Below are 25,353 nucleotides of genomic sequence, written 5' to 3' on the forward strand. Positions count from 1 at the left end.
ATTTCCTCACTCTCTCCTTTTTACAAAAGGAAAATGGATTAGGTAATTGCGTAAATGCACATCTTTTATAATGATGTCACCCATATGTTATGGTATAAAATATATCTCTCCACATTCACAGTTGCTGGGAAAAAAAGTTCTAGAGCATGGATTTTCTTTTTTTTTAATAATTCATAATTTTTCAGGTCCTTTTTGCAACAAGTTCCATTTTTTCTTCTTACTTCTTTTTGAATGAAGCTGTATTCTTGCAGCCTCCAACGATCCCCTCGGGTTGGATTTTGCCAGGAGGCACTTTTGTACTTTTTTTTTTTTTCCCCCGCACAATCATCACGACCCAGCCGAGAGAAATACAACTTCATCCCGAAAGCCGCCATCTTTCCTCCACACTCTTATTATTAAGTCTTCCACTTTTAACACTTGGAGAAGTTTTGCCGGGAAACTGTCACCGCCGATATTCAGCCAGCTGCAAATCCTGGCGTTCCGACACTCTTACAACACTTAAAAAAAAAAAAAAAAAAAAAAAATTCCACCCTCATTTTTTTTTCCACGCTGTCAAACTGGAGCTGCGAATGCTTCTTATTGGCATTGTAGCTTATTTTTCCCCAGAAAAACCCCAAGAGAGAACGCTTGAGTCTGTGTTTTATTCGTGCGTAGGTGTAGAAGTATATGTGTTGGGGGAAAAAAAAAAAGAAAAAAAGTGGATTGTCAGTTTTAAGCAAGCAGTAAGATGTGTGCGCGGTGACTGAGTGATGCTTTATTCAGGATCTTCTCGGGGCTGAATGTGGAATTTGCTCGTGATCCCGGCAAGCCTCGAGACGAGCAGAGGGAGCTCCCACTTGCACTGTGGCACACCCCAAGTGTCACATTTACACCGGCGTGTCTTGTTTTTACACCAGAATGGCGTGTTTCTACACCGCAACGTAGTTTTGCACCATTATGCCATGTTTTTACACTGTGATGTTGAGCTATGCTGTCATGGTTTTTCATCACAATGTCATTTATATGCCACTGGTTTTACACCAGGGATGGGCAATTTAAATGATGGAGGGGGCCACAATTTTTCATCAGTGCTACTGGGGGGGGACCACGTAGGATCATGCAGGTCAACGCAAATATTTTTTTTTCAAGAATATGTTTTATGCAAGCGCACTAGTTGAAACAGGGCATTCTGATAAATATTGCGTTTGTGGAATAAGTGTTAATCCACTCGTTTTTAGCCATCTCTGTGGGCGGCCATTTTGTCTTCTGTCGACTGAAAATGACATCACAACTGCTCACGACGACCAATCACGGCTCAGATACAGAAAACAGGGCAGCAGTTTTAAAATGTCGTCAGTTATCTTTGACTAAAACTAGACTAAAATAGCCAGGGACAATTCTGACTCAAATAAGACAAAAATGCTCCGACTTTTTAGCCGAATATGAACATGACTCAAACTAATAAAAACTGGAACGACAGCTTGACACAAAGACTAGACCAAATCTAAAACAGGCTGCCAAAAAACACACGATGGTTTCATACTATTGTCCCATGTTTTTACACCGCAGTCATTTTTACTGTAAAATCTTCACATTTTTTACAGTCCTTTGTTTGTGGCGTTGATACTCCACCTCTTGAAACTCCACAAAGGAACCTTTGTAGTCGTCGCTCTGTTTTTTCCATCCAGCTTAATATCATTTACTCATTTTTACTTTAGTGTCCAACCCGTGAGCACTTTTCAGACTTCCGCAGCCACACGCCTCCGGTTTGACCTTTTTTCCCGCCGCCGAATTAGCCGTTGCGGCGTGCTAATGTTAAGGACATTCGCCCCGGTTTTATTGATAGCTTCCGCCAGTTCTGGCAGAGTCGTCGATCCGGTCTCCAGATTGTCGCGATTGCGCAATTACATCTCCAGATGCAGATTCTCCTCCATTTCAGCAAAAGAGGCGCCTCGTTGTCATCATTTGGAGGCCGACTCACACAAGGAGAGCGGCAGCGGCATTTGGGTTTGTCATATAACGTCGTCAAGTCATAAAGTTTTGTTGTTTCCGTAGGTGTGCGACGGGAATACGCGCCTGGATGTAATTTGCCTGTGATGAGCATCGACATCATCCACCAGAGACCAAAGGTAAGACGGGAGAAAAACGTCTAATGCTAATAAGATGCATACAATGCTAATAAGCTACTTATAGTGGCAATTATGTGTACCCATTCTCGTTTTTTTTCTTACATTGGAGAAAGCATTATTTTTTGTAGTTGAATGTTTCTAAAGAACCTAATGGTCTGCAGTCAGGTAAGTGCATGATTCTAGTCAGCTCTTTGTATACACTTGTACCTTGATGTTTTACAAATTTCACAAGCAATTTGTGCTTCTAGTTTGCGTTCTAGTATCTATAAATGGATTGTGTTGCATCTACGTAAACGTTTTACAACGTGACGATGTCTTATCCGACTTGGTTGATGTGGCTGAGGTTAAAAGTGATGTGAGGGCGCGGAGCTTTTCGCCGCTCTAGCCTTCACAAATGCTGCCATTCTCAAACTTTCATTTGTTATTGCTTTGAATGTAATCAAGCATTCTAGTCATTTTTTTTTTGCAATGTCTGATCCAAAAGGGTCGACTTAGCTGAGCTTTAAGGTCACGTTGAGCGCATGGTTCAAGTCGGCACTCGAGCCAATGAGAAAGTTGACCGTTCTCAAGCTTTTAAGGAATTGAATCTTTTATTTATTTACAAGGACTCTGATCGTTTTGGAATTATATCTGTAGCTATGTTTTTCTGGACAAGCGAGTGCATATTACTGCTCTGTACTTGAGCACTCTAAGTAAATTGTTCTGCCCTCCAACGTTTAGTGATTGTCTTGCATCGAAGCAATAAAGTAATTTTGGTACCATATCTGATCCCAAACTGTAGATGTAACTGAAGTCGCCGCTGTAGAACTCACAAATGCTCCAATTCTCGATTGTTGGCGCAGATATGAGCAAGGACGTTTTTCACTTGAACAATATCAGCCGTAAAATTGTATGACCCAGAATTATGGCAATGTTCATCTTTGGCATGGCATCGGTAAAATTGAGACAAAAACAGTACATAGAAACCCCAAACGGTTAAAAAGGAGTCGGCGGCGGCCGCGTTGACAGACGCAATCCGTTTCTTTTACAACACACCTTGGAAAGTAACGGTCATGATCGGCGCGGCGCGCGCTGTTTGCTCTGAGACCCCAGACGGCGACGCGCAGCTGTCAGGCCTCATCATTCTGGCCGCTTACCTCCCATAATGACGGATGACAAGGCCTCCGCCGCGAGGAAACGCAGCACCGCCGGTCGCACGCAGAGGCCGCCGCGCAAAGGCGCGGCGCGGACCCGCTGCGGATGAAAGACTGCAGGGCACCATGGGAAACGCCGCCTTCATCCGTCCTGCTGAGCGGCGCAATAAATTACAATTGAGAGTTGGGAGGCAGCTTGGTGGCGCTGCACAGCAGACTTTCGTGCTCAAGGGACACGTTTAGATTTTTCAAACACACAGACGGGCCGGGGCATTTGTAGATGGGGCGAAAAGAAAGGGGGTTAAATATGTCAAATCAAAATATGAATATCTAAGATTAAAATATGTCAAAATAGTCAATTTATGTTTGATTTTTGTTTATATTTGATTACAGTATAATATAATCAATTTAATGAAAAAAATCTATGGAAAACGCAACGGCATTTTGCAGTCTTCAATGAACCTTTATTATTATTATTTTTTGGGCGGGAGAGAAAAAGCAATAGTTTTTTTTCTCAAAAATTTAATTTTTAAGAAAAAAGTCCACCCCCCCCCCCCCCCAAAAAAAATCACATTTCACTCCAGCAAAAAGCAACAACAACATTTTCAAGAAAACACTACCCCATTCCTGAAAAAAGCACTTTTATTCAATAAAAAAACTATGCTTTTAAATATATTTTTTTAAAGAATCATAGCAGTTGTTTGCTCAAATCTTTTTTGGTCTAAAAATTATGAGGAAAATTCTTACATTTTTTTTTTGGATCAGATTCTTAAAAATTTTTTTTTGATCAGAATTAACAAATGCATAATTACATTTGAACTAAGTCAGTTAACTCAACTTGATCTTTCCACCCCTGCACTATGCATTAAATAAATAAACCATGTACACTGTGGAATAATATGATAATACGGCTGACTTTAATGTTATCAATGTGTAATAATGCATTAATAATACCTTGATGTGTTAAAAACTTTGCAGTTACTATGTACTAATTGAATGACCGGATTACCTTGTTGTCGAACAAAATGGGAGGTAGGCTGAATTTATTGTTATTAATGCATTAGTAATGCCTTGGTGTATTTAAGCTACTTTACATAGGCTGACTGAAACATTAGAAATGGGTTGTTTTAGATCACATTAAACAACGTGGGGTACTTAATACATTGCCTGGCGAGTGTGCAAAAAATAAAACCCCTCCCCAACCCGCTGACACAGCACAATTGTAGATTTGGCCGACGCAGGGGTGGGTGGTAATAAGGTGACCCTTGAACTTGCTGCAAAGATGCGATCACGATGAGACATGTGGAAGGTCAGGCTTTTTTCTTCACAAGAGCCCCCCCCCCCTCCCCCCGCCTCATCAATTATCTTCTTCCGCCGCTGAAATGACGACGTGCGATGATGGCGGCAGTAGGGGGAATTGCGTGGACTCGTAAGAGGCGCGCACACACACTGGTGCACAGCAGGGGGTCCCGACAATATATCCAGGCCGCTGAGGCTAATAATGCGTACCGATGGCCACTTTTTTTTTTTTTCTTTTTTGTAGCGTGCGAGGCATCACGGATGATTTACGATGCTGCTCGAAGTTATCCAGCTCGTAGCTTGTGCACGGCCGTCTCACAAGAGCAGCAGAAAGTGACTGCAATACATCTGGCATATATTACAAAGCGCGTCTTCCTTAGTTTGTCTGAGCCAGGTGAATTTATTCAGCTACTGTGGACCACAACCGCTGGCTTGTGTTTTGAGGAAAATCTGGAAAACGGAGGAAAAAGTGACGTTAGGCTTTGCCTCCCTGACCTGTCGTGAACCCTCCGCTCCGTTTTATGAGGCTTACTACTTTCAGACCTGACAAATAGCCGCCTCTTATCACTTACATGAATTCGTATTTTTCCGCCGCTTGTAATTAATTGCGTTTCACCGCCACGCATGCCTTTCCTCATCCCCACCTTCCCTTGAAAAATATTCACTTCTTTTTTTCACGTCGAGATTTTAATGAAAAAGCCAGAAATTTGTAAGATGCTCTTTTTTTTTGTTTGTTTGTTTTGGTTGCAACAGGCACAGTTTTTATGATGTTAGAGGTTTTAGGTCAGGAGGCAGCATGAAATTATGAGGAGGAAAGCCGCCTCTGAATTTCACATGCAGGAAAAACAAGGGAACAATGTTTTCTGGATTTAAGCAGTTTGGACACACAATGCCGCCTTGAGATAACAGTTGAATTTGCCATGCCTTTAAATCTCCCTAAAAACAACAAAAACATGTATGCTGTTTTTTTTTTAAGAGAAAAATAACACTCTGTGATGTTGTATTGTAGCAACGTATTGTTTAGCAACGTTAGCAAACGTACGTTACGTACTGAACATAGAGTATGTCATTTTTCATTCTAGTTCTGTACTTTTAATCGACACTGATTTATAAAATCTTACGGTGGATATTGGCCAATTGTTGCTGAGGTTTTACGGCAAATTAAGCGTACATGGTTGTCAGAAATGCGGGCTTCTTCGATTACTGGTACGGCAGCTGACTCCAACCATGCTAAACGCTATGTAGCCTTGAGGCTAATGCTAAGCAAAGTCAATGCTGTTTTAGCTAAAATAAGCCAAGAGGTTAACTGCTGCGCGTCGTTAAGTGAAAGAGTGTCGAATTTTTTTTTTTTTTGCACACAAGTGAGACATGTTTGAACTGATTAAAGGTATACAGAAAAAACAAAGGAAAATGAATCTGAGTCGGTCTGCTAGTCTTCCCTCTTCGAGCCCGACTTATCCTCTCGACAACAAACAAATACCGATCATGTGGTTGAAATCTATCATAGCCCTCATAACAGTGACATCAGTATTTGTTTAATCCCGCCAATGTACTATTGAATCGAATGACACGTTTTCTCTTTTAATTGGGATTGGCTATGCTAAATGGTAAGTAGCTTATCGACTAAAGTAAGAAAACATTTTTATGTTTGTAGTGTGGCGTGAGAACAATGAAAGGCACTGCTTTGTCCGAGATTTCCCCGCTGAAAGGCCGTTTTTATAGTTTTTTTTTTTTTTTGTGTGGCTTTGAGCTGAATTCGAGCCGCACGGCTTAAATCAACAAGGCGACATAACGCCTCTCGCATTCATAACGACTTCATTAGAAGAAAAGAGCCAGCTGGTCTTTCACTGAACAGCAGCGAGTCTTTTTAAAACCTTTTTTTTTTTTTCCCCCTTCTTCGTTGCGGTTTGTTTGGGCTTGAAAGTCGCCGCCGCAAATATGAAACGCTCGACGTCGCTTTGTTTTTTTTTTTTTTTTTTTTTTTGTTTCCCCCCCGCCACTTCCAAGGTTCTCCTCAAAGTGTGAGAAATATTGGGACGCCAAGTTATTGCCACTGAGAACTCCAAGTCCCCCGAAATCATTTTTCCCATCTCGCGTGTCCGACACGTCAGCAGCAGTCTTATTTAAGACTTTCGATTTGCTATCGATTTTCATACCGGGTGTCTTCGTCCCCGGAGGTTGTTGAGGGTCTTTAGCAGGTATTTCTTTTCAGGCCCTTGGACTTGAGCTGTCGCAGGTGATGTCATCTTAGCGGGTAATCATTTGTGTGACCTTGTTCTCTCCTTTTTTCGTTTAATGGGAGAATCAGGAGAATCAGCATTTGGGCTTTGATGTATTATGACGAGACATTTTGTCAGCGGAGAAGCTGTTATGATTGACATGTAGACATGTCAAATGATGGTGACTTAAAAAGCTGGCCAATGACGGTACAATCAGATCGCGAAGGAAGGGTTGTGAGTTGCTTTTTGGAGGTCCCAAAAAATGTAAAAAGAGGACATCTAGTCATTTGGGGTTTAATTCAAAAGCCAACCAATGAATTGACAATTGACATTTTTTTCATTTCATTTATAATCCCCAGCTTCCTGACACATTTATACTTACGGGAAATGTTGAATGGTTGAAAAATAGAACTCAGTAGGTTGTGTTGAGAGCCCCAAAAAGTGGGGAAAGAGGACATCTGGTCACCATGGGTAGTTTATAGAATTTATTTTAACCAATACCATCTTACTGACACATAGGTTTGCATTCTTTCCTCGTGTTGGACATTAATGGGCGTCTGTACACACGCATACCTCACGAGATATTTTACACCATTTTCCATTGCTGTGCACATGCATGACCAGCCAGTGTTTGCATTCCTCAGAACAAAGTGCACATTTTCCATATGAATAGTCTTAGCTGTGATGTATTTCATACAGGGACGATCCATAAAGGATCAGGCTAATTCCCGGGTCCCATAGCCGTATAGATAAACAGCAACAGAACGGCACATGTAAGCGTTGTTAATCGAAAAAAAACCCAAAACGTGTGCAGCTTTATGGATGCAAAGGACGCAGATGTGGTTACGAGCAATAGAGGTGCTCATTAAGTGCGTTCCAACACCAGAGGGGTGCCTCGCTCTCTTCGCGCGGTCCCCCACACCAGCTGGAATACGCCAGAATTTTATCACCGTCTTGGCAACATATAAAAAGTGCAAACATTTCCCCTCCTGTATGAAATGCAAAAATGTAAACTCAACTACCTGGTTTTTCACGATTAATATGTTCCAGAAAATATGATTGAAACCGAATCAGCCGAAACCCAAAGCAGTATTTCCCATAGGAAATAATGAAAATCGAATTCATCCATTCCAGGCACACAAAAATATTAACAAAAAAACACGTTTTATAGCGAGTAAATATAGCTTGAATTCTGTAGTACTTTTCTTACTTTCCAAACAATTTTTTTCAGCTACAAGTCTGTCCTCTGATCACTGCAGCGTATTGGGAGCATCCCGGCACAGAGCCGAGGGGAACGCCTCCCCTTACAACGCACCTGTGTGCGCCCCTTCTTTGCTTCTGCTTTCTGTCTCGAGGCTGTGTTGTTTTGCTTGTGCCAAAAATCAATAGCTATTACATTCGAGAGAAGACGGCGTTCAGTCCCCGCTTGCCTGACGGCTGTCATCTCCTTTAATTGCTGCGCTAATATCGTCCCCGCTCAGCCTGGATGTAGGTCAGCAGGCCTGCGGGTGCTCCTTCCTCATCACCTCCTCTTCCTCCTCTGTGCCCCACCAAGTGCAAACATGAGCGACTAAGTTTGGTTTCGTGCAACTGCATTTTGACCCAAGTCGGATATGAGTAGGACTTTTATAGCATTGCCTCAGTGACTTGGCAAAAAAAACAAACAAAAAAAAACATCTGCAGTAATTTTATGTGCCTCCACTAGTCTGAACACGATATTCTTAATAATATTGCATTCATGGAGTAAGAATTAAACGGATTATTCCGTCCGTTTTCATTCATCTCAAAATGGCGCTGCCATTTTGTCCTATGTCGCCCTCTGCTGTCGACTGGAATTGACATCAAAGTGCCCTCGGGCTCGCATTGTGAACATCACGTGACCAAACTCAGAAAATAGGTGAGCAGTGATGTTCGCAACGCGAGCCTCGGGGTACTCTGACGTCCATTTCAGTAGACAGCAGAGGAGAGCAGAGTAACATTACGGTTGCCGCCATGTGCGCTGTATTTTAAAACGACAAAATGTCAGGGGAACATTTTTGTCGCAGTTTAGTTTTAATACACTGAACAATAATATTAATGCAACACTTGTTTTTTTGCTCCCATCTTTCATGAGCTGATCTCAAGAGCTATTTTTTCTCTTCTCACTAAAGACTTATTTTTTCTCAATTATTGTTCACAAATTTGTAAAAGTCTGTTAGTGAGCACTTCTCCTTTGCCGAGAATTCATCCGTCTCACGGGTGTGGCATATGATTTTAGTTTTTAATTTTTTTTTACCATTTATTTATCCAGGTATGTCAATTGAAGAAAATTCTGATTTGCAATGCCGAAAATTAAAAAAGATTGATCAAAAGTAGCGTGGAATTTGGGAGCAAAGAGAAGAATAAAACTGCCGGAACAGAGAGTGCGAGTGGTGGTATGCATGGTGAGCAGAGTGTGACGATGGGGTGGGGTCCTGCCAATGAGTATTTACGTACGTGCGAACTGAAAAAAAAAATGAATTTCATAAAATTCCATCAATAATGTTAAATAAAATTGAATTTCCCTAACAAAGAAATTCCAAGAGTCAACTCAAAACTCTCACGTCAGCCGTTTTTTTTCTTGGCCATGACTTGTACATACAGGTAGTAGCACATTTGCGGGTGTACCTAATGAAGTGTCTTCACTGTGTCTCTTATCCAAGCATGTGTGGAATATAAGACAGGGGTTGTTGACCTTGACTTGATTTTTGGAGAAAGGTTCCAATTTGGACCCAATGTGGACCTCAGATGTTGGTCATGTTGACGATTGGAAGTCTTCCCGTCATGGCGTCTTGCTTGAGACAGCCAGAAGAGCACAGGTGCTTGAAACACATTGTCCTACGGCTAGAGTGTGCGCGGCCAAATACACTCACCCATCTGGGCTGGACGGGGCCGGTGGCGGTGTCTCTCAGACCATCTGCCTCCCCGCTGCTCGCCTCGCCGACCTCGTTCACGTGCCAGTGCCAAAAACATGAGGATAGTCCTTCTGTTCTCTTTTGGACGGCTTCATTACCTCCACCAAGGAGCTGATACTTTACAAACAACACATATGAATACTAGGGCATTAGCTCTTTTAAAATCGGCAAAATGTCGGCCGATTTTTCTCGATTATTTGTTATTAGTTTTTTTTTTTTTTACACATTAACACATTGCAACATAAAACAAAGATAATGACATTCAAACCATTCGAACATGTTGCGTTTTATTTTATTTTTCATTTATTTAGCAGATATCATTTTTCATGTGGAAAATGTGTGTTGGTATAACAAAAAAAATCCTTGGACCTTAATGTCGTTTTGTATGTGAATATTTATTATTTGAAGATGTATCACTCCCAAAGTTTATGCTTATTTCCCGTTAGCATGTCAATGGGATTTTACATTGACTTTAGCATTTGTGATAGCAATAACTAAACAAAACATTAACAAAACACACTAAAATGTACAATAAGTGTAATTGTTTTTGTTGTTTTTAGTTTTATATTAAACTCCAACTGGGTGTCATTAAACAGCTGAGAGCACGCTCAGAATCATACGCGCTACATGCTTGCTATGCAAGCAACATGGTGCATTCAGGTTACTTTAACAGTGTTGGGAATTTGAAAATGCATTACGTAGTTATGCACAGTAATCGTTTTCCTTTGATTGTAACGTTTTAAAGATGGAAAGAAGCCCAAATCGTAATTGTGATGAAACGACTCACGATTAAATTCAAATGAATTGGCCGCCCCTAGATATAAGTAGTTTTCAGTTTACAGCGACGCTTTCTACACGTTGCCAATTATGATTATGCATGATCCATACATTTTTATTTCCCCCTCACATACACGCATTAAAATCTACCCTTACACATACACACAAGGCCAAGTACCTGTTTGTCCATTCACATAGGCACATGGTAATGATCTTCACAAGTAGTCGTGTCAAAGCATCCGCTCAACTCCCGCCAATAGTCTTGACATTTGCACCCTTTGAAAAGATAGCAGCTCTTTTTTTTTTTTTTTGGCTCCTCCCTTGGCAGAGTCCACCGAGACCTCTCGAGTTGTCGCTCCTATTGAGCGTTAGCGTGTCAAACTATGGATGGTTTGAGGATACTCAAAGCATAATGACGCTCAAATGAGTCCTTCATCGTTAGCATTTTTCATTTTTAAGAGTCCTTTTTTTGTTATGATTAAATATGAACTAATTATATCGTATTTGTGCCGGCTGTGGACTGTGGGAGTCTGGTATTCGCCACCGGCGTGCAAATGAGTCACCGAATAAATGAATCTAATATATTTTCTCATTTATTCAATTGAGTCTGGGATTAGATTCTCTCCGCCTGTTTAATATTTCATGGGCACACTCGTGTCCATTAGTGACATTTGGATGTTCTTAAACTGTAGCGCCACGCAATATCTCAAATTATTACCGTCTGTTCATACTGTTAGGTTTCAGTTTGAGGACACAATTCAGCTGCCAAAGCTGGTTAAAGTGACGTGAAATGTCATAGGCATGTCTATCAGAAGTAGTCCCATTTTAAAAAAAAAAAAAAAAGGCTCAAGAACACGTGCGTCATCACACGACATCAATCGTTTTGGTTTGAATCCGCCATTTCTGGCTCATTTTGGCCTGCAAAGTTTGGTGATATGCCATAATGAGACACTAATAATATGGGTTTGAAAATTGAAAACAAAGGCAGTTTTAATTTAGGATTCTGAAATTTGGCAGGTATATCTATCATGAGTACATCCACAAAAAAGGCACAAGAACTCATGTCAGTAGGCAGATTAAAAAGTGTAATTTTGTCCAATTCCGGGCTTTCTTCAAAAGCAAACTCCTTGTCGAGATTTTCTCAAATTGCTACCAAATATCAACCACGTACAGTGGTGCCTTGAGATACGAGTTTAATTTGTTCCGTGTCATTTTGGCCATTTCTAAAGGTCCTGCAGAGGAGTTCATTTATTTGTATATTTATTTTAAATGATTGTAGCTTTTTTTTTTTTTTTAAATGTCAAGATATTGAATTATTTTGTCATTATGTGATGGCGAACTTTGAAGACTCTCTTTTAAACACGAAATTCTGATAAGTTGTATTTGAAAATTGAGCCCTCAAAACCTTCAGCAGTATGAACTTTGTCATAGCATGTCTGTCATGAGTAGACCCACAAAAAAAGTCTCATCAATGTCTGCCTGAAAACACCTGAAAGTCTGCCATTTTGATTTGAAGCAGCCATTTATGGTGATTTTGTTTCCTGTAGTCCAATGCAGTTGGATCTCTCAGAAAAACATGAAATCAGTGTTGGCAAATTTTTGTAGACGTCATCATTTCAACGTAGCTTTTCAAAAGGGAAAATTAAAAAAGATTTTTGGTTTCTTGGCCTCCGCTGAAGGTCTTTCTCAGAGCGTGGGCGTGTTTTATGGAGTATGCCCATCAAGGGACAAAGAGCGGGAACAGAAAGTCTCGCTTGTTTATTACTTATTAGCGATTCCGCTCAAACGAGTTTGTTTAGCACGTACTTAATTACCTCCATCGCATTAAACCTCAGAATAGACATGCCTGTTCTTGGGCGGCGGCGGCGGCAACGGCAGCCCGGCTCACCCATGGCGCTGATTTGATGTGAGCTCCGCTAGACAATTTGCAGTTTATTACTGCTGTGTCCAGCTCGCTCCCTGATGAGATTAATCAATGTCTGCGAATCGCGGGCGAGGCGCTGTTTGCGCTCGCCAGAGCTCATATCCGAAACGATCCGCCGACCGGCCGATCCGCAACCGTGATCAAGTTTGGGTTGGGAATCGTGATGGCTGGCCTGCAGGGACCGAGGCGGCCCCCTTTTTCCCCAAACCAATTTCAACTTAAAGACTCCTGAACTCTTTCTGTTCTTTTAATGGACTTGGACTTTAATTGACAGTGGTACCTTGACTTACAAGTTTAATTAGCTTCGCAAACCCAGCTTGTAACTTAATTCGCTTGTATACAAACGTAAGTTTATTTATCTTTTTCAGACATCCCAAAAGATTTGTCGGTGAATCGTTGCGCCTCTATTACAATGACTTACCACCCTTAATAGCCCAGACAATGAAGTGATGAAATGAGTTAAGAGGCGTGGCCTAGTGAGTGAAGCTGGGGCCGGTTGGTCTGCATGTGAGCGTCTGGACGTGAGTCGTGGCCTACGGCAGCTCTTTGCGTGGGTTGTCATTTTCCGGTTTTCCCTTTGAGTGAATAGCGGAGAGCTCATCGTTGACCGTGGCTGCCCTTGCCCACATGTGAGGGCATTACAGGGCTTGTAACTTGAAACTTATATGTGACGGTAACGTTCCACTGTATCTAATAATCTTGCTTGGCCCGGGCCAAAAGAGAGCGCGGCAGTCCTTTGTTTTACTGCGACACTTCTCGTAATTGTGTGAAGGGGAGGTGTTGACTTTGATTGATTGTTTACCCCTTTTGCTATTTGTACACAAACACACACCTGCACACTTGTACACGCACACACACACGCAAGCACTGAGGCTTGATGAATTATGTATCGCTGCACTGGAAACAAAGCAATCAATATCAGATGTCTGCCTTGGCTATTGAGCACAAACACTGGCAACGAAAAAAAAGGGAGAGATCAGGTGTTTATGGAGGCAATGTGGACGCAAGTATCGGGACGCGCCCGGAATCAAATAATCAATCACAAGTTAGATTAGATTCCTGACCAGAACAACTAAGCTACACGATACCACTTTTGGTACCCTGGTGTTGGAGAATCAAACTTGGTCGTGATGTATTTCTTTCATTAAAAGCTGTGCATTGTTCCAAGGCAACTGATTCCTACCGTACGACTTTTGGCACCCAATTTTTTGGACACCAAGTAAATTCGGTATGAAAAAAAAAAAATGCTCCTGGCTTACCACTTTTTTGGCATCCTGTTCTTGGAGCGCAAGAGTAATTTGGTACCGGCCCTTAATGTACCACTCAAAACAGATTCCTAACAACAACCTTTTTGGTGGCTTCTTGTTGGGCACTAAACATTTTGGTGATTTTTGTCCTAAAACAGCTGATAACTACTGTATCAGTTTTTCGTATTCTTCTGTAAGGGAACCAAATGTGGTGAATAGTTAGTACCAATAAAAGCCATCCTCACAATACCATTTGGGGCTCCAAAAAGTCGTAGTTTGGTCCCAAAAGATCTGTTCCTTAAAATAGAAGTTTTTAGCACCAAACATGGTTGTGTTTTGTTTATTTTTCCCAAAATAGTAAAAATCTCTTAAACAATCCGTACCGTACCACTTTTTGCAACCCTTCTGTTGGGGTGCAAGGGTCTTTTGGTATCAGAACAACCGGTTATTTTTTTGACACCTTGCTGCCGGAAAACCTAAACAATCAATCCCTGTCATATCACTTATTGGTACCGTTCTGTTCCGCACAAAACGCGGTGGTGATTTGGTACCAAAACAACTGATCCCTGTGTGATAAATGTGATAAATACTTCAAGTGATCCTTCCAATTCTATTTTTTGGACACCAAAAAGTAGGGCTTTGGTCCCAAAATAACCATTCCTTAAGGTAGAATTTTTTTTTGCCATCAAATGTCACAATTTGTTTATTTTTCCAAAAGTAATAAAGGTTACCAAAATAACAGATCAAAACTGTACCACTTTTTGGCACCGTTGTTTTTGAGCACCAAAGGCACTGCGAGGGCACTTAAACAGCGGGCCTAGACAAACGGATTGGTCAGCATGGACTGCAGTCGAATGGCAAAGACCCAAAACCACACAATGGTTTTCGGGAAGCGTACAGTGTTGAGCTGGACTGTCATGCATACATTTTTCCCTAGCGGAGAGTGCAGGGTTTCGTTAGCGTCCTCCGCAAGCTTGCTCGGAGCCCATGAGAGAGATGCGGCTGATTAAGAGCTACAGATTGCTGGAGGAGAACGACCTTGGCGTTGGTATCGGAGAATGTGGGAAACGCAGGCGAGCGGCGGCGGCGCTCCCCAGACGAGCACCGCCGCCCGAACAATGAGCTGCAGGCTCAAAGTTGTTTTTTTTTTGTGTTTTTTTTGTATGCGTTCATGCATACTAGCGAGGTAGGGAAGTTGCCATAACAGTGCGGATGCTACATACAATGCAATCGTAGAGAAAAGTGAATATCGACACCATGACAAAATTTATGAAATCCAGCAATCTGTCTCCTTGTCGGGATGTACCCTGCATAGGACGGGTAGTTTATCCATGACTGATTATGAAGAATTTTGTCAGTCATAGACAATTTGATATGCGTAGCCTATCGTTTGTAGCGAGCTGGTATCGGGACTTGTGTGCCAGCTAAAAATGCTGCAGCAGAAATTGTCAGTCCGGAGAGATCTTTCAAATATGGCGTTTCATTGTCCTTTTTTAAGACAAGAACCTAGTTGTGTTTACAGAGAACATGTCATTCCTACAACTTGAAACTTACAAAGGGTTTAGTTAGGTTGTGGTAGAAATTGCCAATAGGAAGAACACTGGTTCAGTAAGTTTTTGAGTAAACTAAGTTGTGATCGTTATTCAGTCATCTATACTTTTATATGGTTGTGAGTTTTCAAATATAATAATATGTGCCTCTGCAAAATAAAGATTGGAAAAAAATGATCTACACTAGATTAATTCCTGACCACTTTATTGGACCATCTGTCATTGAAAAGCAAGAAAAGGCCACGTGGCTATGTGAAGTGCTTTAAAGTGGTTGATTTCAATTTCAATGAACTCTTGACATTTACCATTTAAAAAAAAAAAAAAAAAAAAAAACAGCCAAATGTTAAGTATTGATATTTATTCATATTCATACCGTATTGTCAACAGTGGCCTCTATAACATGTTCGCCGCAGTCAATCCGGCGCGTGAAAGTGGCACGTGGCATTTGAGCGAAAATACATTTGCCTCGCTCGACTCCAGACAGCTGCTAGAAAAGACAGCGGTGGCGTCTTGATGATGTTATCCCCCTGCGGAGCGAAGGCAAAAAAACCCAAAAAAAAAACCAACCCGATCTTTATTTACATGCATCAACACCGTGTTTTCACTTTACGTAAACCTGCGTTAACCCGCGCCGGCAAGCTATTACATTCCGACAGTGCGGTGACATTTCATTCAAATGATGGACAGCTTGACACAAATGATTTTCCATCACATGAAATTGACGCCAAATGTGGTATCTACATTGTGCTAGTGATGTACCCTCTAAGACAGGGGCTCTCAAGCTTTTTTTTTTTTTTTTTTCCAGGGACTCCTTACAGGGGAGAACTTTACCAACCTAGTAGATTATCTATAGGCTGTCCAGCTGTCTTCAGTGAATGCAATTCATTGATCCAGGCATCTAGCCCCGCCCTCACCCAACACGATTTCTCTAATTGAATCTACGCAACTCCCTTCAACAAGATACTAACATGAGGCCTAGTGCAAGCCTTGTCATCTAAGATAATGAGACCAGGTTCGGTGACGTTTGTGTAGGCTAACAATTGCTTTTGGCTTTTTGTTTAGCCAACCAAAATGCTAACATTATTCTACGAAGCTGAGGCCTAGTTGTACACCGAGGCAGCTAAGATAAGGCGATCTCCTGGGATGCAACATTTGTATTGGCTATTTATTGCTTTTGGCTTTTAGTTAGCTTGCTAACCAAAATACTAATGTGATTCTACTACCATGAAGCTAACAAGCTCCTATTTTCCCAGTCAACTCGGCTGTGTTAAATCTTAAAAGAAAACACCAGTGAGAAGTCAAAGATGGATGCCTCCGTCACCTCTCTCAGAGCTTGAGCGGGCTGGCGACTCCCAAGAAGCGATTGTGTTTACAAGTCGAGTGTGTATTTACGCCTGCACTCGCCGCCCTCCTCCATTGGAGCGTTCTCAACACACACTGTGCATTTTTATCGCTTGTAGGGTAATCATTCTCTTTAAACCCCCAGGCTGAACGCTGAGTCAGCTCCCCTTCGTATGGAGATTGGCTCCCTCAGCCCGAGGGCGGTTATTGATCTCGCACCCCACCTTTTTATACACAGGAAATGTTGTCCCCCCCCCCCCCCCCCAAACTTGTTTGGCTGCACGGGAGCCCCGCTGGGCCAAGGACGGGAACGTCACTGTGAGGAGATTGTTAAACCCAGTATAAACGTTTGTTCATCGTGACACGACACATGGAAACCAATGAAACTATGCTGTGGAAATCCCAGTCAACTATTTTGGTTTGAAAATGCTTTTGTACAAGGATTTAGGGCCCGGTTGTTATTGTGTCTTCCAACTTATCCCAGTGTACAGTGTAAGGAAACCTCATTCCTAGTGTGTCACAAGTTCACAACATATTGACAACACCATCCGAGGGACATTTTTCTCGCCCGCACCACGAAACGACGCTTCGTGATCCTAAGTTGATTATCAGCTTGCTGCTGTGAAATAAAATTATTAAAACACAATATTGCGCGCTGGCATGCATGTGACTAACGCTTTTTTTTCCTTAGCCGCACGGTGCGCGGCGAGTGAGCGGGGCGCCACAGCGAGCGGATCAATGGCAGCATGTGAGCCTCAGAGAGACACAAAGCCCTCTCAGTTTTCTCTCTCTCTCTCTCTCTCTCCCACTTTCTCTCTCTCTCTCTCTCTCTCTCTCTCTCTCTCTCTCTCTCTCTCTCTCTCTCTCTCTATATATATATATATATATATATATATATATATATATATATATTTTTTTTTTTAGCAAGATAGACGTTTGAATAATTTATTTGCTTTTGTCCTGTTGCAGACTATTTATCACAGTGGAGACTTGACTTTATTGGAGATTAACATGGCGCTTCTGTTTTGTTTTGTTTTGCAAGAGAAAATCTCCAATGAATGCTATGCTCTACCGTTCTTAAAAATCCATAATTGCCTTTAGATAATAACGCTCGTCTCCAGACAAAGAAAAAGACATGTCTAAAACTCTTAATTGTGGTATTTTGGCTCAACTTTGACCTGTTTTCTGTCTGTTTAGGTTTAAAAAGTATTTTGCTTCCCCACAATCACCTCTGCGGGGAGTTTGATTGGTCAAAGATCAGCACTCAACTTTGCAGTAGTTTCGCATCCTGTGGAGGAAAAGCATTTTTTTCTTCAACCAATGTGTCTTACATTGAACCGACTGAACAGAACCAGAACCAAAACTAGAACCTGTACCAGAATTAGTACATGAGCCAAAGCCGGAAGTAGAACCCCAACCAAAATCAAAATCAGAACCAGAACCAGAAGTCGAAGTACATTACAACTGTAACCAGAATTAGACAAAGTAGAGCCACATCTTGAATTACAACCAGACCCAGCCCTGGACCCAGGAATAGAACTAATTATAGAACCAAAACCAGAACTTCAACTTGAAATAAAATAAGGGCCAAAGCCCAAATTACAGTCACAACTAAAATCAATACCAGAACATAAAACTACAACATAACCGCAACCAGAATTGGACATCAAACATTTACAATTAGAACCAGACCCAGGTATGGACCTTAAAATAGAATTAATCCCCGAACGACAGCTAGACCTAGAAGCAGGACTAGAACCTGAACTATAATCAAAACTGTAATTACAAGCAAAAGTTGAACTACAACATAGCTAGAACTACTTAGAGGATCTGAACCAGAACTAAAAGTAGAACCTAAACCGGAAATAGGTCCAACTGTAGAACAAGACCTAGAACTAGCGCTAGAACTATTGATATAAGCGTTAGACCTAGAGATAGCAGCAGACCCAAACTAATACAAGAACCGCATTGTTTTCATTGATTTTTTCAGTCAAAGGGGTCTCGCGCACATACTTGGCCTTGGTGGTGTTCTGCTCAACTGAGAAATGTTATGTTGTTTTGAGCTTAACGGCTCTTCAGATTGAAGCGTGTGCCCAACTGTCTCCTTTTTTTTCCCAGCCACTTTTCAATGTAGACATTTCCTCACTGTCAACAGTCAGTGTTTCATGTGTCCTCTGAATGTCTGCTGATATCTCCCAAGGGGTGCACACATACCCACACACATACTCGCAGCAGGTGTCTGGCTATTCCTCGTTGCCATCCCGTGTGACCGTGTTTGCTTGAGTGACAGCTCTTAGTTTGTCTGGGTGTCCGTGGTTACGGCCCAAGGGCTCACACCCAGGGGACCGTGACCTTGTCAACGTTCCTGAAAGCAGAGATGGATGGCCCCGGGCCCTGAGCCCCAAGCCAGGAGCACTGAGCTCATGTTTGCCCCTTGCGCCTCTCCGCACCGAAAAGAGCCTCAATGTTAATGTCTCAATTCACTCAATGTAGAAAAAAAACTGGAGAAAACGGTTTTGTAGACCCAAAGGTGGCTCGTGACTTATAGTAGAACTCTAACTATGACTCTGTCTAGTCCCCCACTAGTACTATGACCTATGGCTGTGAGTAGTCTAGAAATAAACTAGAAATAGACTAGACGCCGCACTCGAACAAAAAGCCAAGAGAAGGGTCGGTTGCTTTCTATTATTTAAGTCTTAGGTGTGTAAAGCAATGTGTGTGCGCTTGTGCGCGTGTTCATGCTTGTGTGACCGACTTCTCAAGCAGGTAATTTGAACGTTTAACATTTGCTGAGTCGGCAGCACTTTCAAATTCATTCATCACTCCGCTGATTTGGCACTCGGCAGCCCCATTCGAGGGCGATCGTCTCAATACTTCTGTCCGAGTAGAAGCTCATCCAAATTTCGCCTCTCTTGCAATTGGTGCTATTTTACCATGAGGGGAAAGGTCTCCTCCCGCCCACGCGCTGCATAAAAATAAGCCTCCTCGTCAATCTGCTTTCCAAGACAAACGTGGGAGAGGAACAAAAAATGGAACCAGAATCAAGTAAACAGAATTCAAATTGGTGCTAGATCTTTAACTAGACCCAGATACCAAACTAGAGCAAGAAGCAAACAGGAAGAGAAAGAACCAAAACCACAAGTGCAACCACGACCAGCTGTGGCTGCTGTTCTCCAGCTAACCTTGTTTGGTTACCCGCACGCTGCTATTTAGTGACCGTTAGGTGACCTCGCCGCTTCGCCCTCCGTATAAGTCCGCATCCCCCACCCCATCGCGGCAACCTGACCGCAGCGCAGGGCCCATTACTATTTGATGAGCGCAAAGGGTCTCGTACCGCCGCGTATTTCCACTGGCCCGCGGCGCGTCAGCACTTTAGCGAGGCTCCGCTCGAGGGGTCGCCCGGCGGGCATGTCGCTCCTCTTTACGCCACCTTGCCCGTTGTTATCAAGATGACTGGTGTGTCGCCAGCTCCCGGTGACCTCGTGCCGAACCCCTTTCCCAGATCTATTTTTAAAGGCTTTACTATTTATACCTGCTGTGTTTTGTCTAAGGAAACACACCACACGATGTCGTTCGTTTTGCCTGGTCACAAACCATCTTTGCTCAGTTAAATGCACACCTCATGATAAGGCAGTAGAAGCATGTAATTCCTCCCAGCCATTTGGTGAATAGCAAGTCGGTTGTTGAGTGTTTTTCTTTGGTGTCTCTTACTACTCACTGTAGCTTACGTCATTGACAGCATCGCTAAGCTACCGCTAAGCTATCCTTGCCTTGAGTTGTGGAAGCTGTTTTTCCCATCAGCTTTCCCCCGCCGCTTACTTTTCTAGTGTTCCGAGTCCGCTGCAACAACAGCGCCCTCGGGCCTCCGGACAGTAGCGATCAGCGGCCGGCTTGACAAGTCATTGTCTTTTCCTAAGCCGCGGTAATTCATCAGCGCCGCAGCACCGCCTCTGGATGATTGCGTTTTGGACAGAGCAATCTCCGCCGTGTCATAGATGCTTTTGTTTTCGCGGCGCAGATGCAACTTGGACGGCAAATGCGCGGGGACGGCGCAAGGCGCTTGGGTTCGCAAATTGAATCTTGTGCTGCGGGGAGTCGCTTTTTGGGCTTCCGGCAGGGGGTCGCGATTTATTTTTTTTTTTGTACTGTCATTCCTCCAGTCATTCAGAAAAAGATGAAAAATGGACATTCGGAGGCTCTTCACATCGATTTCAAGCATGAGTTAAGGATTCAAGTTAGGTTTTTACATTGGGGTTTCAAGCCAAGGGCGGCCATTTTATCTTCCGTCGACTGAAAATGACATCACAACTGCTCACGACGACCAATCACGGCTGACCCGTTTTCTGAATCTGAGCCGTGATTGGTCGTTGTGAGCAGTTGTGATGTCATTTTCAGTCGACAGAAGTGACAAAATGGCCGCCCCCGGAGATGGCTAAAAACGAGCGGCTTAACACTTATTCCACAGAGGCAATATTTATCAGAATGCCTTGTTTCAAGTAGTGGGCTTGCATAGAACATATTCTTTAAGGTTTCAAACAAACATTACGGTTTCTAGACATGGGTATGGTTTCACATCAAGGTTGCAAGTCAGGGCAGCCGAACATTAGAATAGCCTGGGGCGTCCTCACTCTCTGCATCCTAATGGTTCTTTGCGCTTCCGAAGCTTTCATATTTCGCTGCCCCACTTGCATGTCACTGTTATATTCACTGTCAGCGTTTAACAGGTACCTCTTGTACTACGCTTGATTAAGTCCAATAAGCTCCGTTAACTAACGTTTTATAGGGAGATTTCCACACTAAAGGGGATCTAATGTGCTGTGGACGGCCATTGTGGGACAAGTAATAAGTAAAAAGCGCGCGTGTGTGACGCCGCCGATGGACCCGAGCTGCTCATGTGTCAGCGGTCAAAGCGCCCATTCACAATCTCGCACAAAGGGGACGAGAGCAGCACTCACGCAGGAACTGAGAAAAAGAGACATCGTGATCACGCTCGGATTGTTTCAGAAAAAAATGACGGCTTTCAAGTTAGGGTCAGGGTTAGACAATGTTGGGATTTCATGCAAATGTTAGGGTATCAGATTATGGCTTTAAAGCAGGATTCGGGTTTCAAGAATAGGGTTTAGGGTTTCATGTAAGGGTTATGGTTTCAATATCGGGTTAGGGTTTGAAATGAGGATTTCAAATCAGGATTTTTTTTTTTTCTTCTAACTCACTGATCGGTGATCGTCTACAAAACCTTGATCGTGCATAGCCTAGTTTCAAACTAAATTTAGGGTTCCAAATTAGGGTTTCAAGACAGGATTAAGGATTCACAAGTGAGGCCTTCAAATATGATCCCACACAAGCTTGGCTACGTTGTAACTCAATAGTCAGTAATGAACAGCAGCAGTGCCTCTAAATGGCCGCCCTGTCTATTTAGATGAGGAACAGTCATGTTGATTAGATTTGCTCAATACGCTCCCATTGCACTGACTTTATCATAGCGCATGATGGCAACCATATATACAGAAAAAGATAAGAAAATGCAATTGGACTCTCTGGAAGACTTCAGCGACAATCACAAGGCACAAACTGACAAGCAGCTTTAATTTATTTGCTGTGTCACAGCTCGTCTTATAATTGCGTTTCACTCTTGAGCAAAATGCCACTTCATTCCCTCTCTGCTTTTTTTTTTGTTATTTATTTGCTCTTCCCGCCTTGATAAATGAACATTTAGGCGATCAAGCATAATTTGTACCCCAGTAATGCAGATGGATTTGTCCAGCAAATAGTTTTTGTCTGTTTGTATTGTTTCTATTGTTCCCTCTCCAGATTCTACATGCGCTCGTCTATTAGTTCTATTATGGTTTGATACACGGGCCAGAGGCTAATTGCACTGTTTACCCTAGCGGCAGGTTAAAGAGTGTTAGAAAGTGTCATTCAGTGTTTGTAAAATGTCACCCTGACTGAGTACCCTTCATGAATAAATGTTGGGTGCCTGCAAAAAAAAAAACTTGATGAACATGTTTAATCCGCTCACCTGCTGCGCCTCAGTTTGCTCGTTAGGGGGCTAAATAGCTCTCCTGGCATATTCAACATAAACGTTTTTTTTTCTGTATGTACATTAGGGCTGCACGATATTGGAAAATGATGCGATGCGGATGTTGACTCTAGTGTTATCGATATTATTGCGATATTTAACACGTACCTAAACAAATGACATTTTTTTTTCTACCCCACCAAATGTTGTTAGCCTCTTGAGTGCTAACGTTATTTGCTAGCTTGTCATTACCAAGTTTTTACTTGGTCCTCATTTTGTTTGTGTGAGACACAATTAAATGCATGTTTGGTGACGTGCATCAACTAAACCCAAGGGAACATCACAAGTCATTTTTCTAAGTGTCTTTGCGCTTCGGCATGTGTGAAACAGCGCCATCAAAAGCCCGTGTGTGTGTGAGGGGCGGCGGAGGTGGGGAGTGGTACTGGTTGTGTAAGTGTCTGCGCGTGTTTGCCGGTTATGGCAGTGATGGTGTTTCACTTGGCTGCAAACAGCAGTCATGAGGGACCAGAGGAGTGATGACACACTTCTCTGCACTCCAACTAACCTCTCTCTTACACGCACACACACGCGCACAGACGGTACAGTATATGCGCGCAAAACAGCGGCGTAAACAAACAAAGAGGGCCATATGTAAACACAAGCAAGCACATATTGCACGAAGGCCTATTTGCACATGCATACGAACACTCGATACATACTGTACACACAGCGTGCGTATGCGTGAATGTGCGTTGTCTTCCATCTTTGTTAACTGAATATTTTTGGGAGATTTTTTTTGCTGGTCTACCCAAGAATCATGCTACAGTAAAATGAGCTCCTGTGAAACAGTATGGGTGTATGTGCACCTTCTTGTCTTCTATCGTCTATCTAGCCCTTGACATTCCACATTCTGACCGGCCCACACAAGAATCACCTTTCTACCTTATGTTCCTCTTATTCGCTTCTCCTGCTGTCTTTTTTTTTTTTTTTTTTTCATCTGTGTTTATCGATTGTGCAGAAACAAAAGGATGCACACCTCAGCAGTTACAACGAAGGCTTTAGAAGTTGAAAGTGGAAAGCTCAGCAAGCGGCACAACGAAGGAGAAAGACACTCTTGGAGGAGTTTTCGCTTTTATTTGTTTTGCTCCCTTCGCTTGGCACCCTCAAGGTTTTTTTTTGTTTTGTTTCTTTGGCGCTTCAAATGTTGACAGTTTTATGCAGGGATTCTAACCCAGTCTTCATTCACTTTAGGAGGCTGGCAGGAATGGGAGCAGAGTCCAAGGGTGGGAAAGAACTTTGAACTCAGCCAAGGCTTTAAAGGCTGATCAGATGAGAGGCAGGCGCTTTTGATCCTCTTCATGCAAAATGCATCCGCCACAAAAAGAGAAAGGGCCAACTAGTATTAGGACCACACTGAAAAAGAAAGAAATAAAAAAGTACACTGTGAGAGTAATATTGGGATCCCCCTGGAGGTATGAGTTGTATTTTTTTTTTTTTGTAGTAAATTATTATTATTATTATTATTTTTCCCCAAATTAAAAAGTCTTTAATTTTGGAAATAGACTAATTTATTTTTTCAAGAATAAAGTCATACAGTATTTTTCCAAGTTAAATTATAATTATTTTAGAATTTTTTTTTTTGTCTAAAAAATTTACATCTTTTACATCTTTCCAAGACTTCTAAAATATAATTTTGACTTTTTTTTCAAATAAACAAACAAAAAAATAAATAAAAATAAACAAAACAGCAAAAACTCTATTCTCGTAAGATTATGATTTTTTACTAGTAAGATTACAGTTTAATCCTAAAAAACAAAACTTGTCTTCTCAAAAAAATACAATGACTTTTTTTCCTCCAAGACAAATCTCAATGCAACGTAAATTCATGATACAACTTTTTCTTTACAAAATATGGATTAAAAACAACAATATTGTTGAATAATAACATGTCATCCTTGACAACCTTTTTCCTCATACAAACATGACCTCATTAGAAAAATACAGCAGTATTCTTCTATTATCGCCTTTTTTTTTCTTTTTTTTTTAAAAAAAAATAACAACCTTATTTTGATACCATACAGACATACGACTTTATACTCATAACTGACATTTCGCCTCGAAATATTCAACTTTATTGCCGTAAGATTACAAGTTTTTTTTTTTTTTCCCTCCCAAAAACACGTCTCACTTGGCTGAAGCTCTGTCCGATAGAAACATGACACCAGTTTGTTGTATAGTTTGGCTCAGAGGCTTCTTCACACTGTGTGGGCTTGTTCAAACGGAGTGGACGCACTGCAGCTCGCTGGTGCAAAGACTCTCAACTCCCCAGCCGGTCCGGCCTGACTGAGAGTTCTGGGCCGTGGTTCTGACAGGAGGAGACCCGCTGAGAGCGGCTTTTTAAGGGGCTATGCCGCACTCTGTGTTTATGATACTGTATGTGCCTGTTACGACCGCAACACTAAAAAACACTGAGAATTTTATTGTGTCATTGCAGAGAGACGAATAAAAAAAAAAAAAAATAGCAGCAGCGCTGCTTCAAACTCTGAGCCCAAACCACAAACATCGTGGATGGGCTTTTCCAACTTTGTGCTGTTCCCAATTTTGAAAACAATTTAGTTATAAAGTAGTTCAAATGTAAATGTTAAACTGACTTTTCGTGCAGCTCATTCAGACACAATTTAATGACTTTTTGATTTTTCTCATTACAAACATTCGAAACTTCAAGTCAAAAGACCAAAGACAAGTTTCATTCAAAATGCATCACCACAAAAGAAAATGGACAAATTAAGTATTAGAACCAAAC

General features: G+C 42.0%; 1 protein-coding gene across 4 annotated transcripts in view; it reads left to right on the plus strand.

Moving 5' to 3' along the window:
• klhl29 (kelch-like family member 29) overlaps positions 1 to 25,353 on the plus strand; it is a 145,283-nt gene that overhangs the window by 9,762 nt on the left and 110,168 nt on the right. For all 4 annotated transcript variants that reach the window (XM_086019341.1, XM_086019339.1, XM_086019342.1 and 1 more), the window contains exon 2: positions 2,035 to 2,108. The gene's annotated coding sequence lies outside the window, so the exon portion shown is untranslated. The remainder of the gene's footprint in view (positions 1 to 2,034; positions 2,109 to 25,353) is intronic.

Source organism: Filicampus tigris, chromosome 20 (assembly GCF_054856515.1).
Source record: "Filicampus tigris isolate MCC_2025a chromosome 20, RoL_Ftig_1.0, whole genome shotgun sequence".
NCBI lineage: Eukaryota > Metazoa > Chordata > Actinopteri > Syngnathiformes > Syngnathidae > Filicampus > Filicampus tigris.